The 15,866-nt window shown below is 42.1% G+C and overlaps 1 pseudogene; it reads right to left on the bottom strand.

Annotated features, from left to right (window-relative positions):
* Window positions 1-433: 433 nt before the first annotated feature.
* LOC127033506 (E3 ubiquitin-protein ligase TRIM71-like) overlaps window positions 434-15,866 on the bottom strand; it is a 41,510-nt pseudogene continuing 26,077 nt past the window's right edge.

Genomic DNA, 15,866 nt, shown 5'->3' with positions numbered 1-15,866 from the left:
ACATCTCTATGCTAAAAACACAATGAGTTATAAAAAGGAGACCAGGAAAAAGTTATCTCCTGCAGCAGGATTTAAAACAAAAACAACCACCCCCCCTCCCAACAACCTGCCCCCCACAAAACCACAGTACGGTCAAGAACACAAATCCTTCATCATGTAACCACCTAATGTGCACAGCAACACATTTGTGCATGATGCCCCATGTGGGGAAGAGGTCAAACTTACAGCTGGGAGGGCGGGAGGGAGGCGGAGAACACAAAGATAACGAGGTAAATAGAATTTACAATTTTACAGGATCACTCCCTGCAGAAAAGATACGTATATTCATCTGTAAAAAAAATTAAAGATGAGGTGGATTGGAATTAACGTATTTTTTCGTTCTCTAAAAAAGAATTTCCTTGAGACAGTTTCTTCCTAATTCAGGTAACACAGATTAGAAGATGAGAATTCGATTGTTTCCGAAGTCAACCACAACAATCATGCCATCAGAGGTGACAGCTATACCTGAAGGTCGGTCCATTTGACCAAAGCCACTTCCCTGAGTGCCAAATTTGCATAAAAATCTGCCATTTGACTTAAATAATATCTGCACTCAGTTGTTCCTAGAATTGGCCACAATGATGCACCCCTCTTGATCCACAGCCACGCCCTGTGGGCACAGGAACTGGCCGTTGCTGGTGCCTTTTGACCCAAGGAAGTGTGTCAACTAGTAGTAATCTGGATCAACTGTTACAAGGCGATGATTATTAAAATCTGTTACCACCAGGTAGCCGTCTTGATTGAAGGTAAAACCTCTGGGATGATCAAGATGCTTTGAGAGTGCCCTCTCAAAGCCATATTTATCCAGAAACCCACCATCAGGTCCAAACAGTTGAATCCGACGGTTCTTTGTGTCAGAGACCAGGATTTTGCCCTTGGCGTTGACTGCCACATCCCATGGGTAACTGAAGTGTCCATTCTTGTTTCCCTTTTCCCCAAATTTCAGAATGAACTGCCTATCAAATTAAAGATCTGGATGCGATGATTATCCTTGTCAGCCACGACAATCCTACATGAGATATCACAGGCAACACTAGCAGGGTGATCGAACTGACTAGGTGCAGAACCCAAGGTGCCAAATCTGTAATGAAAGGTGCCACAGTGCTTAAATATCTGAATGCAGTTATTACTGCGATCAGCCACCATGATGTACCCTTCTCTGTCTACGCAAACTCCACAGGGGCGACACAGCTTGCCATCGTTGTTTTCCTCGCTGACAAATGAAAGCCCTGGTAGTCCAATGACAATGTAACCAAACTCAGATTTTACCATGATCTTGAACGGACTGTTCTCAATGTGATGGTTGCACATCATGACAGAGACTAGATGTTCTCCCTCCAGCTGTGGTCTGTAACTGACCAGGTAGGTTCCATTCTGCTGATCATGGACATCTGTGCTGAACAGGTTTCCATCAGGACCCATCACCACTGCAGAGATCATATCACCCCCTGAAAGGCGTGGGTCACCATCATGGTCATAGCATGTCACTGTGAAGGAGGCCACTCTGCCCTGTAGTGCACGTTTGAGACCTTTCCTGGTCAGAGGAGCAAAAGCCCCACTGCTGACAAACCCCATTGATTTAATGGCTGTATACAGAGCCTGGTCAGGAGGAGTGAACATGATTCTGTCATCGTCCTGCAGTTGTAGAAGGCCTCTCACATTCTTCAGCTCCTGTACGTGAGCCAGCATGCAATCCCGAGCCAAGAGAATATCCGTGCTACGACCCTCCTCTAGGACCTGCTGAACCGCACTAATAGTGTTGTCCGGTTTATTTAGATTCTGACGCAACTTTTCAACTTGCAGGTAAAGGGACTTGGCTTGGACTTGATTAATCTTTTCCACCTTAAAAACAAAACAAAACAAATGCATTACATTTATATTAAAAGACAGCTAGCAGTGCAGAAATATTTTTTCTAGTGGTGCTTTTCTAATTCCTACATAAAAGATTGTAGTGTAGTTGCCACAGGGATGTTAAGAGATCATGAATGGAAGGGGAAGTGGTCTGCAGGACAAACTCTTTATGAAGATGTGGTCCATGTGAGGAAAATCATTAGGGGAAATGTGGATGCTTATTACAAAATGAACCTGCTGAGAATCACTGGTCCCTCCTCTGACAAATACAGCCTTAATTAAAAGCAACACACACTTCTGCTATTAAGTTCTGCTGCAACAGTTTGCTATTTAAAAGAAAGGTCATTATTAATTATTATTATTATTATTAACTAAAAAATAGTCTCCTTGCTTTGCAATTGTCCCATCTTCCAATCACAAGGAGCACTAAGTGACTGGCATAATAGAATTTATAGGCAGAGTGACAATTTTTTTGCCCATTTATTTTAATACATGTTTTTCTTCAGTACTTTAGCAATCCATTCAAGATATTAATGGCAAACATACATGCCTTGGAAAGTTAATGAAATGTGTAATCACTTCATTGTTGCAGAGTGTACTCCACCATCAGTTATGCAGCCAAACATTCAGAAATGTCAGGTAGTGTGTCCAGCTGCTCAATGTGCATACTGTCTGAAGACTGTAGTTATATGTTTGCTTGATTGTTTAACAGATGAAGGAAGAAGGCCTGCAAGGGTGAAGTGTGGACATGTGTTGTTAAACTTACAAGGTGTGCAGTTTCTCCCTTCCTTTAGAACAGATCCCTAAGGCTTAATATTCAAAAGTGACTAGAAAGTCACTAATCACTTCTGAAAAGTTAGGCCTACAATGCTACTTACATTTTTTTTTCCTGGATGTACTGAGTTAAAAGAAAAACTTTGTCAAAGCTGTCAGCAGTTGGTCATTTCCTCTTTTACAGACACATTTCTAAAAAAGCAAGCTATTTTAAAATTAATTCTGAAAATGGTTCTGGAGTCTGTGTCTGGTGAACATGTGGAATCACACCTGTACAGAGGAGTGCTGGGAAGTGAAAAAATATTCTCTGCTGGGTTTTGTTGTTTGTTTGTTTAGTTTTTTTAAATGAGGACAATCAAAAGCTTAGTTTATTGCACAATAGCAACATTCAAAATGTAGAGATGTGTAACCTATCAAAGGGGGGGTTGTTTTTCTGAAATAGAAATGCACTAACATGGAAGCGAAGACCATGTTGTTGGGCTGAAGTTTGGGGCTTGACAACAGTGAGGCCTAATGCTGGGTGAAATAAGAGGCAAGTTAGGAAATAACCCCAAGTCATACTGTAAACATGGTTTGGTTCTAACTGGTTTTTACAAGTGTTTTAGATAAAATGCAAATATTTTGGAAAAATGTTACATTGATAGTTATTGATATGTATTTATTCAGATGCTAATTAAGGCATAAACAGCCAATGAGAAAATAGAAAATATTTAATTATGGTAAAAAAGTTGGAATTAATGCTAATTACGCGGTTATTGTAACTGATTATAAAAGAGTACTACAGTGGTTTTGGATAGGCACACCCATCCATCCGAGAAAGGTTTATACCCATTCTTCTCAGTCAGGGACTGATCACCCATGAATGGATCATTTCACCTTGGAACGAGAGTATAAATGCAGTGAATGGCTACATAGTGAAGCCTGTTTATTTAATATAAAATAGTTGAGCAAAGTCTTTAATTTTATCACTTGTGTCATTTACAATCCTCCACTAAATTGTCTGTAATCGCCCTGGAGGCTTGAACTGAGGAGGAACACAGGCAGGGGGCGCATATTTTAAAGCCTGAGGTTTCCGCATTGGAGGAGAGGGGGAGCGGGAGAGAAAGAAATGACTCCAAAAACCCAGTTCTACTCCTAAAACTATAAAACATCTATAAAAACAATAAACCACTCTAACACTGGCTATGTGCAATTGTGTATTTTTTAAGTGCATCACACACAGAAGAGGACACTAACAGTTCCAACCCAGACCATGCAGCAGTAAGAAGGAACTGGAAATGTGATCGGTCCGCCCCACCCTTTATCACCTTGGACGAAACCATGAGGCAAGACAAGGGCTCAGTGCGGACCAATGGACACTATGAATTTCAAAATCTCCAGCTGCAGATGCATGGTGCGCCTGTGTAAATCCTCAGTGGAATATAACAGGGACCATCACTCAAGGAAGAAGTCAGAATTCCTCCGTTTAATAACTGAAGAAGCCCTGTTCCCAGAGTTGTGCAGTGTTGCTGCAGGGCCATGCAGAAAGTCCAACAGAAATTGAATTTCAAAATTTCTCTGTGAACCAGAAATCCTGTGTTTTGCCCAACTCTGTTTACGGATCCAGCAATAATCAGGGCTACCACATTTCCTATCCATTCCTCTGACACAGTAAATTTTTGTTCTTAAAGGTACACATTTTGAATCTAACTGATATATATTTAGCATGTGCCAGATTTTACTGTTAGGCCTGAATAAAGATATAGCAGACAAAGGCAGGTATGCCAATCTGACCAAAGTCAGGCTAATAGAGGTTTTTGGGTAATCCCTGAGTGGAAAAACACTGAGAAGCAGTATGTCTCACAAGCGCTGGGAAAAAGTGAGATAAGGGAGAGGCTGCATTCCTGGCATAGTACCAGATGTGCTGTGTTAGGAGCAGATCCTTCGAAGAACCGATAAGAACCCTAGCTTCCCAGCCTCCTTGTTTTCACTCCCTGGTTTTCTTCTCTGTTTGTTTTTAATTCCTCTACGTTTCTAACTTTAGGCATGCATGTATACTAAAGGTATCTAGTTTCTAGTTGTTAGAAGAAGGGGGTGAGTTGCTCAAGTGAATAATTTATGACGCAACGGAACTGTCTATATAGGCTTATACTAAGATGTAAAGAGCAGGCTGGTTCTCTCTGGAGATGAGTTGCTCTCTATTGATGCGTGCACTTGTCAATAAAGAGCTTTTGATCGGACCTTGCTGGTGTTGCCTGTCTCTCTCACTGTCAGACAACGAACCTCACCATCTGGGTTAGAGTCCCCGACACTACCATCCTCATTCATGATGAAAATACCTTAAATCTCAACTCAATTTTAAAATGGGACTACCCTGTATTGTAACTACTACTCAAAAAAACAACTCAACACAAGGGTATCATAACATGGCCCTGTTCTAACTTAAAGACAGGCCAGATTTCCATATTAAAAGTTAATTGTTATTAACTAAAACAGATAAATATATCTATATAAAAAGCTTTTAACCTTCCACAGCAGCTCACACTACCGTTTTCCCAGGGCCTTCTTATGTCGACATGTCATAGCTTTGATTTCAGACTGCAGCACGAAATTCACTACATAGGACCAAATGCTTCCCCAATATAGCCTGTGCAAACCCCACTGATACCAGCATTGACACAGGATTCAAGTTAATGTACATGTTGATTAAGTCTGATATCAAACCTACATTTTTTAGACATGTGTGCTGAGAATTCAAAACGACCTTCTTATCCCCAAATATTTTAGACTATCAATACATTTGCTACAGGATACAAGTCTAGTCTTCTAGTAAGACTTCTGCATTCCACTAATGCAGAGGTCCCTAAAGTGCAGAGCATGCCCCTGCCGGGGGGTAAGAAGGAACATTCAGGTGCAGGGAGTGCAGTGGGCTCGGGCCAGTCCCCACAGAGGTAAGGAGGGAGTGCCACTCAGCCCCTCCCCGGCCCCAGCTCTGCTCGGTCCTGGCTCCTGGCCTCACCCCCAGCCTCGACTCCATTCCTGGCCCAGAGCAGAGGCTGGGAACGGAGCCGCACCTTGCCGCAGGGCAGGCTGCTGGCCTGCACTGCAACTCAGCTGTGGCTCCACTCCCACCCCCAACCTCGGCCCCTGGCCATGGCCCCAGACCCACCTCCAGCCTCAGCCCTCTTACCCTTGTCCGTGTTTCCACCACCACCACTACCCCGAGCAGCAGCCCTGCTCCTGGACCTGAGCAGGGTGCGGGCATGGACAAGGGTAAGGGGGGCTGGAGCTGTGACCCGCAAAAGTTTGGGGACCACTGTACTAATCTATGCAAGTCAATTGGATGTAAACAGCAATACTTTTTATATGACTTGGAGAAAGGAGTGGTGGCACATGAAAATAAAATTAAGCCTATTGGCACTTGAAACTTGGAGAGACATGAGCAAGTCTTAGATAGAGACTGAAACTTCAAGTCCTCTAGACACAAGTGTAGTCAACTTTCCTGTTTTCTATTTAATAAAGTGAAACTATCAGCATTTATACAATGCAGTCAGAGAAGTGTGGTGAAAACATTAAAACGAAGAGTCAACTTAGAAGGCACACTTGGAGCCCACAGGAGACAGAAAAAAATTCAGACAAGTGACACCTAAATGTTACTATAACTGAAAATTTAGAAAAAATGTGTTTTACTCTGTGAAGGACCGTTCGATTTCACAGTAAGAATAAACTCCTTTCTAAATACCATTTTCAGAAGCATGAAAGGTGTAATACACCAGGGTTGTATGGTTAGGGCCTCACTTGGGTGTATGTGATCATGAAATCATAGAGTTCGCAAATCTAAGGAAGGGTAGAAGGGAGTACAGCAAAATAGAGACAATGGATTTCAGGAAGGCGGATTTTGGGAAGCTCAGAGAGCTGATAGGTAAGGTCCCATGGGAATCAAGACTGAGGGGGAAAATGGCTGAGGAAAGCTGACAGTTTTTCAAAGGGACACTATCAAGGGCCCAAAAGAAAGCTATTCCGCTGGGTAGGAAAGATAGAAAATGTGGCAAAAGACCACCTTGACTAAACCATGAGATCTCGCATGATGTAAAAAATAAAAAGGAGTCATATAAAAATGGAAACTAGGACAGATTACAAAGGATGAATATAGGCAAACAGCACAGGAATTCAGGGGCAAGATTAGAAAGGCAAAGGCACAAAATGACTTCAAACTAGCTACGGGAATAAAGGGAAACAAGAAGACTTTTTATCAGTACATTAGAAGCAAGAGGAAGACCAAACACTTGGAAGGTGGTAAGGTGATAGGGAATAGCCAGCATGGATTTGCAAAGAACAAATCATGTCAAACCAATCTGATAGCTTTCTTTGATAGGATAACGAGTCTTGTGGATAAGGCAGAAGCGGTGGATGTGGTATACCTAGACTTTAGTAAGGCATTTAACACGGTCTCGCGTGATATTCTTATCGATAAACTAGGCAAATACAACTTAGATGGGCCTACTATAAGGTGGGCGCATAACTGGCTGGATAACCGTACTCAGAGAATAGTTATCAATGGTTCCCAATCCTGCTGGAAAGGTATAACAAATGGGGTTCTGTAGGGGTCTGTTTTGGGACAGGCTCTGTTCAATATCTTCATCAATGACTTAGATATTGGCATAGAAAGTATGCTTATTAAGTTTGCAGATGATACCAAACTGGGAGGGATTGCAACTGCTTTGAAGGATAGGGTCAAAATTCAAAAAGATCTGGACAAATTGGAGAAGTGGTTTGAGATAAACAGGATGAAGCTTAACAAAGACAAATGCAACATGCTCCACTCAGGAAGGAACAATCAGTTTCACACATACAGAATGGGAAGAGACTGTCTCGGAAGGAGTTTGGCAGAAAGGGATCTAGGGGTTATAGTGGACCATAAGCTAAATATGAGTCAAATGTGTGATGCTGGAGTATTGTGTCCAGTTCTCGGCACTGGGCAGCACAGTATGGGGAAAAGGTGACCAGCCCTCTGTGGAGAAAGAAGTGCTTCGGGACTATTTAGAAAAACTGGACGAGCACAAGTCCATGGGGCCAGATGCGCTGCATCTGAGGGTGCTAAAGGAGTTGGAGGATGTGACTGCAGAGCCATTGGCCATTATCTTTGAAAACTCATGGCGAACAGGGAAGGTCTCAGATGACTGGAAAAAGGCTAATGTAGTGCCTATCTTTTAAAAAGGGAAGGAGAAGGATCTGGGGAACTACAGGCCAGTCAGTCTCATCTCAGTCCCTGGAAAAACCATGGAGCAGGACTGGAATCAAGGAATCAATTCTGAAGCACTTAGAAGAGAGGAAAGTGATCAGGAATAGTCAGCATGGATTTACCAAGGGCAAGTCATGCCTGACTAACCTAATTGCCTTCTATGAGCAGACAACTGGGTCTGTGGATGAGGAGAAAGCAGTAGATGTTTTATTCCTTGACTTCAGCAAAGCTTTAGATAGAACCTCGCACAGTATTCTTGCCAGCAAGTTAAAAAAGTATGGGCTGGATGAATGGACTATAAGGTGGATAGAAAGCTGGCTAGATCGTCGGGCTCAATGGGTAGGGATCAACGGCTCCATGTCTAGTTGGCAGCCGGTTTCAAGCGGAGTGTCCCTAAGGGTCGGTCCTGGGGCCGGTTTTGTCCAATACCTTCATTAATGGTCTAGAGGATGGCGTGGACTGCACTCTCTGCATGTTTGCAGATGACACTAAACTGGGAGGAGTGGTACATACGCTGGGGGGTAGGGATAGGATACAGAGGGACCTAGACAAATTAGAGGATTGGGCCAAAAGAAACCTGATGAGGTTTAACAAGGACAAGTGCAGAGTCCTGCACTTAGGACAGAAGAATCCCATGCACTGCTACAGACTAGGGACTGGATGGCTAGGCAGCAGTCCTGCAGAAAAGGACCTAGGGGTTACAGTGGATGAGAAGCTGGATATAAGGCGACAGTGTGCCCTTGTGGCCAAGAAGGCTAACGGCATTTTGGGCTGTATAAGTAGGGGCATTGCCAGCAGATCGAGGGACATGATGATTCCCCTCTATTCGAAACTGGTGACGCCTCATCTGGAGTACTGTGTCCAGTTTTGGGCCCCACATTACAAGAAGGATGTGGAGAAATTGCAAAGAGTCCAGCGGAGGGCAACAAAAACAATTAGGGGGCTGGTACACATAACTTATGAGGAGAGGCTATGGGAACTGGGATTATTTAGTCTGTAGAAGAGAAGAATGAGGGGGGATTTGATAGCTGCTTTCAGCTACCTGAAAGGGGGTTCCAAAGAGGATGGATCCAGACTGTTTTCAGTGGTACCTGAGAACAGGGAGTAATGGTCTCAAGTTGCAATGGGGGAGGTTTAGGTTGGATATTAGAAAAAACTTTTTCACTAGGAGGGTGGTGAAGCACTGGAATGGGTTACCTAGGGAGGTGGTGAACTCTTCTTCCTTAGAGGTTTTTAAGGTCAGGCTTGACAAAGCCCTGGCTGGGATGATTTACTTGGGAACTGGTCCTGCTTGGAGCAGGGGGTTGGACTAGATCACCTCCTGAGGTCCCTTCCAACCCTGATATTCTATGATTCCACGATTTCAAGAAAGATGCAGAGAAACTGGAGAGGGTCCAGAGAAGAGCAGTAAGAATGATTAAAAGTCTAGAGAACATGACCTATGAAAGAAGGCTGAAAGAATCGGGTTTCTTTAGTTTGGAAAAGAGAAGACTGAGAGGGGACATGACCGCAGTTTTCAGGTATCTAAAAGGGTGTCATAAGGAGGTGGGAGAAAACTTGTTCATCTTAGCCTCTAAGGAGAGAGCAAGAAACAATGGGCTTAAACTGCAGCAAGAGAGGTTTAGGTTGGACATTAGGAAAAAGTTCCTAACTGTCAGTGTGGTTAAACACTGGAATAAATTGCCTAGGGAGGTTGTGGAATCTCCATCTCTGGAGATATTGAAGAGTAGGTTAGATAAATATCTATCAGGGATGATCTAGACAGTATTTGGTCCTTCCATGAGGACAGGGGACTGGACTCGATGACCTCTCGAGGTCCCTTCCAGTCCTAGAGTCTATGAATCTATGTTTTGACAGCTGAGGCTCATAATTCTCTGAAATGCAATCCTCATAACAGACTAGAGAAAAAGTGTTGTAAGTAGCTATCTAGCTAGTAAGGGCTTCAAAGTAGGTAGAGAGAGTCTTGTGGTAATGGTCATCGGATAGGCTGGTAGGGAAGATGTTTATAGAATCTTAGGACATCTGGATCAAATCTGACTTGGGTTACAAACTTTTAAGAACATCATTTTCAGTAAAAGAATGTCATGCTAGAACTCTATAATCTGCTTATAAGTATGGGTAACGTCTAAATTTAAGACAAGGAGAGCAATATTCCTGACTGGCAGAAGATCTCCTTGATAAGAGGAGAGAGGAAGTTACATTAAAAAGGAAATGGGAAACAAAAACAAAACCAAACCGGGGGGGGGGGCGGTATTAAAGTTCCAGGCACATAAATTTGGTCTCTCAAAGCCTGGATAACTTGGAACAAATTAACAAATATTCTGTGTTGTAGGAACAGTGGAGATTCTGTGGCTCAGTAGATTAGGTCAGAGAACTGCAGCCTCAGAGAGAATGGAGTGATGAGGAGGATTCTGAGAAAGATGCATGGAGATGGGAGCAGCCCATTTTTATTCCTGTAATCACAGTCTGCTTGTCTGTGAGCTCTCCCACAGAAGCAAGACAAAGGTCCCCTTCAATGAAAGGACTGGAATATGTGGGTTAGATGAGAAGAAAGTTCTACTTCCTCTTAGGAGTCTGCTTTAGACAGCCTTCCAAATGGCCTCTGAGAACTAAGAACCAGCTCTGTTGTAAGCTGTGTTGGCCAAATGAATACAGTTTAGAAGAAGATGATTCCAGTTTTACATTTAAACAAACAATAAAACTAAAGAGGCTCTGAAAGCAGGTGCTCAGCAGAATGCATCCGTAACTCTCCCGTTTAGCTATGGAGGTAGACCCAGATTAATTCAGTCCTAGTCTGAGGTGTGCAAAATGAATTGCTCATCTTCTACCTCACCCACTATTGGCCAAGTAATCTAAATACTTATCAGCTTCCTCTGCTGCAGTGAAAAGGTGAGTGTTTCTGAAACTGAACTCGAGTTCTCCAGCCACAGCAAGAGGAAATCTCAATTTTTAAAACTGTCACTTTAATACTGCTAGAAGCCTTGTGGGTTTTGTTGTTGTTGCTGCTGTTTAAACACAGTGTATAATTTAGATAAATGTGGATCTTTGTATTTTCCTCCAATAGGTTACCTTTCCTCAAGACTGTCAAGGAACAAATCCAAGACAAAATGAATCCTCCACACAATCAAGGCTGATTTTGTAGTCTGATTATCCAGTTCAAGCAGAAATCTTTTTAACTCTATCTGAAGCAAATTCTCCTAGCTCTCCATAGACTTCCAAATTCTGCTATCCACTGTTTTGACACTTTCATCTTCTCTAGAAATCACAGTTCAGTCCATTTTTAAATCTGTCTTTGGTTCAGGTATCTGTTTTCTCAGCTTGGTTTTCAGTAATTACCTCAGGAATACTCTACTGTTAAGGACACAAAAGAATAGGCTCCATTTGTGGTTGGATATTGATCCATAGAACACATATGCTCCTATAGAGAGTCCCAAAATGACGTTTACTATTTATTGATTGTTTCTAGTTCTTTTGGAGTGACCTACCTAGAAGATGAAAATGTAGTGCTCAAAGACAAAGACTGGTCTTTCAGGATTTGACCTGCCTCAGCCTCTGTTGTCTTTTTATTCCTGTTTTCATCGCCTGAACCTTAAAATACACCACAAACAAATAAAACGTGTGCATGTGTCAAAAGTAGTCACTCCAAAACCCCAGCTGACTGTGGAAGTGAGAATAGTCTCAATCAGGGGTTGGCAACCTTTCAGAAGTGGTGTGCCGAGTCTTCATTTAGTCACTTAATTTAAGGTTTTGCGTGCCAGTCATACATTTTAACATTTTTAGAAGATCTCTTTGTATAAGTCTATAATACATAACTAAACTATTCTTGTATGTAAAGTAAATAAGGTTTTTCTTAAAATGTTTAAGAAGCTTCATTTAAAACTAAATTAAAATACAGAGCCCCCCGGACCGGTGGCCAGGATCCAGGCAGTGTGAGTGCCACTGAAAATCAGCTCAAGTGCCGTCTTCGGCACGCATGCCAAAGGTTGCCTACCCCTGGTCTCAATGAAGGATGGCTGTAGCATTGAAACACTGCCAATCACTGGGCTATTGCTGCCCTGCCAGCTCTCTGATCGGAAACAAACCCACTTGCATAGTAGCAACTGTGCAAAGTGTACAAAAATCTAGTAGCAGAGGAAAAGTCGGGCATACTGTACAGTTCATACTTTCAGATTTCAAAGCACATATTATATATACGGCAATTGCTTCTATTGGGACAGGCTTTATTCTCCAAGTACCTGGGAGCTTTTAAGAGGATATATAATTTTTCACTTTATTATTAATTGGCATAATTACTTAGTACAGTACTTACACAGACAACATTTGACATTTTCAGAGCACTTGTGCTACACAAACACCCCGGCATATACTAACATAGTGAGAGGCAGGATCTGGGCTCAGGAGACCAATGTGTAATACTTGAATCAAACATTCCATTCCAAGTTGAGACAACAGATCCAGACCTGCTCAACCAGTTCCTATACTCCACAGCCAGAGTGGAGCTGCCACAAAAAGGGGGAACAGTAAACGGGGATCAGAGGCTGTCAAGGTTCCTTCCCCACTCTGAACTTTAGGGTACAGATGTGGGGACCTGCATGAACGCCTCTAAGCTTAACTACCAGCTTAGATCTGGTCTCGCTGCCACCATCCAGATGTCTGAGTTATCTGGAAAACTCTCAAACACTAGCTCCCTTTTCTGGATAGTCTTGAGAGACTTCTTCACCAAGTTCCTGGTGAATGCTGATCCAACCCCTTGGATCTTAACATAAGGATAATTTAACCATCCCCCCTCCTTTCTCCCACCAGTTCCTGGTGAGTCCAGATCCAACTGGTAAAAATCACCTCTGTAAAATCAGGGTGGAAAATAACTTTACAGGGTAATCACATTCAAAGAGCCCAGAGGAACCCCCTCTAGCCTTAGGTTCAAAGTTACAGCAAACAGAGGCAAAATCCTCTCAGCAAAAAGGAACATTTACAAGTTGAGAAAACAAAAATAAAACTAACACGCTTTGCCTGCTTATTACTTACAAGTTTGAAATATGAGAGACTGGTTCAGAAAGATTTGGAGAGCCTAGATTGATGTCTGGTCCCTCTTAGTCCCAAGAGCGAACAACCCGCAAAACAAAGAGCACGAACAAAAGCCTTCCCCCCACCAAGATTTGAAAGTATCTTGTCCCCTTACTGGTCCTTTGGGTCAGGTGTCAGCCAGGTTTCCTGAGCTTCTTAACCCTTTACAGGTAAAAGGATTTTGGTGTCTCTGGCCATGAGGGATTTTACAGTATTGTACATAGGAGAGCCATTCCCTTCCCTTTATAGTTATGACAGAGGGATTCAAGGACACTCTAGGCTCTAGCCGAGAAGTTCATCTTCTGATTGGATTGCATACACTGAGGAAGTGCATTCTGCAATGTAATAGGAGACAGGCTACTACTGTGACACTCCAGAGACCATGGGACTAGGCCTTCAGAGATGTCTTGATATTAAAGGGGTGTTATCAGTCACATTCACCGTGCTATAAAGGCAAGGGTGCCACAGCTGGATGGTGGAAGAAACTGGAAACTGATTGACACTCAAAGTAAAAGAGGTGCGTTTCTTTAAAGACAAAAGGAACATTAGAGAGCTGCTTATGAACTGTGTGTTGTGTACAGTTAGGATTATTCAAACATGCAGCTCAGAGCACATCTGTTTTCCACGCTTTAGGAGGCAAGATGAATGTATGAAGAAAACAGTATCTAATCACTATAAAATGCTATAACAAATTATAGACTCATAGACTCATAGATTCCAGGGTCAGAAGGGACAATTATGATAATCTAGTCCGACCCCCTGCACAAAGCAGGCCACAGAACCCTATCCATCCACTTCTATAACAAACCCCTAACCTATGCCTGAGTTATTGAAGTCTTCAAATTGTGGTTTGAAGACCTCAAGCTGCAGAGAATCCACCAGCAAGTGACTTGTGCCTCACGCTGCAGAGGAAGGCGAAAAACCTCCAGGGCCTCTGCCAATCTGCCCTGGAGGAAAATTCCTTTCCGACCCCAAATATGGCGATTATGCTGCACCAAGTTGTTACTTCTCTCCAATCAATATACTAGAAGCTAGAAACTGGGCCAAATGCTGGCATACATTTCCAAAAACAGTTCCATCTTGATTTATTTTCCTAAATCAGCTGCATAAAAATGACTGACTTTTTAGAACCAGTCTTTCTCTATTGTTCCAAGATTTGACAGGGATATGCCATTTAAAATCTACATAAAAGGATTACCTGATAATCCCACTGACAAACTACATGAAAACAATTTGCATCTTTCAAAGACGGGGACTTGCTCCAGTCCCTTTTGAATCATATGTGACACTCAAGAGCCAGATATTCCGCTGTTGTAAATCTGCACAGCTCCACTGAAATTAATGTAGCTATACCAGTTCATATAAGTCAAGGATCTGGCTAATGTAGATGTTATCTATGAATATTAAAAATACATTAAATAGAGTTAAGGTTGAAAGTACGGATCAGTAATTCAAGAGTAAAATCCTTACAGGGATGTCACAATTATCACCACAAAAAGCATTGCAAGACCAGGAAACTTGGAAGGAATCCAAACATGTTACGGTATAGGTGTCTTAACTGTGCATTTGCAAGTAACTTCAATTCTAGCCTATGACGACACGATGCAAAACAAATCTACAATTATCATTAGTATAATTATGGTATTCGCTGGTCTGGATTAAATTCAACTGAGTTTAAATCTAATTTGCAAGCGGTAAGGCCTGAGGCTAAAAGAGATGGGTTAAAATAGCAAAGATGCTTTATATAGCAACTAGTGACAAGTTGTGTTTCTCGGATTGTTTTGGCTTTGAATACTTTGTCAAATTAAGGTAAAACTGAAAGCTCCAATGCTTTGCTGGCATTTGGGATGTTCGCACTGCTTTCACAGTGTGTTCCTACTCCAACTCCTATCCAGTGATATTCCCCAGAGTAAAAACTGACCACCCAGATGTGTATCAGTTTGTCTCTGCTCAACATTTACGGGGTTTAAACTAAAAACTATTCCTAAAAATCGACCTAGTTCAGCAGTTTCAAGTTTTCAACATAGACTAGGCCAGAGACCAGCCAGATAGGGGAAAAAATGGGGGAGGGGAATTGTTCTGAGTTGGGAGGGGAGCTGAAGGAAAGGGGACTAAAACAAAAACAAGGAGTTTTGATGGAAATAAGGCTAAAAGGCAAGAAAATTGGCAGACTAGAAATAGCAACAAACCTCCATTTTTAGAGCAGAAAGCAGACAACTTTGGTTTGCATTTTTTATATATAAGCTTTTCCCAAAAATGTTTTGCCATGAGCAATTTGCAGAAATGCCAGCATAAGCAACATTCATTTTTCCTGACACTCTCCTCCCACCCCAAAATTTTAATTCAAGGAATTCCATCAACCGAAAATCATGTGTGGTAAACAAACATTTCTACCACTTTTATAAATAAAATCTTAACTCTAAAAGTGATTTGAGTAAGCCTGTTTGACGTGACACTATTTATGGTGTTTATAATTTTACATTTCTTTCAGCTTGGGCAATGAAAAAACCAAGCCAGTTTCACTGCCGAAATCAGTGTCAGTTTCAGGTTCTCAGTGCATGGAGATGGTAGTTAAAAAACAAATGGTTAAGTGGATTTATTTGTAAATTGTTGACATGTTTCTATTTGTCCTAGACTTTATAAGGGATCTCCGGTTTGCCAAAAAAGTTGTATTTGGGACCAAATACAGGCTAGCCAACAATAAAGTTTAGCGCTATTGTTTTCAGGCCCCTTTTACAGTGCCCATACGAGCCCGTGGCATCTGAAAACTTAAAACTAAAGGCCCGTTTCTTACATAGTCACTAGCTTAATACTAGATGTGACAAGGCACCAACATTTTCATCCCTTTGTCATTTGACGCAGCTCAGATTAGGTCTAGGCAGCAAGGCTGGTGAACAAATGCTGTCTGCCTACATTA

The sequence above is a fragment of the Gopherus flavomarginatus genome, chromosome 13, assembly GCF_025201925.1.
Source record: "Gopherus flavomarginatus isolate rGopFla2 chromosome 13, rGopFla2.mat.asm, whole genome shotgun sequence".
In the NCBI taxonomy this organism is placed as follows: Eukaryota; Metazoa; Chordata; order Testudines; family Testudinidae; genus Gopherus; species Gopherus flavomarginatus.
The sequence above is the reverse complement of the archived record's forward strand: the minus strand, read 5'-3'. Positions and strand labels throughout refer to the sequence as shown.